Consider the following 760-nt stretch of genomic DNA (forward strand, 5'->3'; position numbering starts at 1 on the left):
TTTGTTTGTTTTTATTTAAATATAAAATATTGGTATAAAATATTTAAATATAAAATTAATTTGTTTAAGACAGGGTCTTGTTATATACCCCAAGCAGGCTTCAAATTTTCATTGTAGCCCAAGCTAATCTTGAACTCCTGTCTCAGCCTCCCAAATGCTACAGTTACAGAGACTGAGTGAGGCTCTAAGGCTCTTTGCTTTTGGGTGGAATCACGAGTTTCACTGTACATTATCATATCCTATTGACAATTTTCAAAAGCTAGGAGAGCAGCTGGAGAGATGGCTCAGGTGTTGAGAATGCTTGTTACTCTTGCAGAGAACCCAAGTTTGGTTCCCATCCCCTGTGTCTGGCTGTTTATTCTGTCAGCCCCAACCTGGACGATCCAATGCCCTTTCTGTGTGAAAATGACAAAAAGAAGAAAGATATGGGCTAGGTGGTGGCAGCGCATGCATGACTTTAATCCCAGCACTCGGGAGGGAGGCAGTGGCAGGCAGATCTCGGTGTTTAAGGCTAGCCTGGTCTACATAGTGAGCTCCAAGACAGCCAGGGCTACACAGAGAAACCCTGTCTCAAAAGAAATAAAAACTAACCAAACAAACAAACAAAACAAACATAAGAAGAAGGAGGAAGAACAGGAGGGGGAGGAAAGGAGGAGGAGGAGGGACAGGAGGGGGAGGAGGGACAGGAGAAAGAAGAGGAAGAGGATATATGTCACTTAATTTAAGCATTACATAGTATATACAATGAACTAAAATATCA

Source organism: Mastomys coucha, unplaced genomic scaffold, assembly GCF_008632895.1.
Source record: "Mastomys coucha isolate ucsf_1 unplaced genomic scaffold, UCSF_Mcou_1 pScaffold21, whole genome shotgun sequence".
Classification (NCBI taxonomy): domain Eukaryota; kingdom Metazoa; phylum Chordata; class Mammalia; order Rodentia; family Muridae; genus Mastomys; species Mastomys coucha.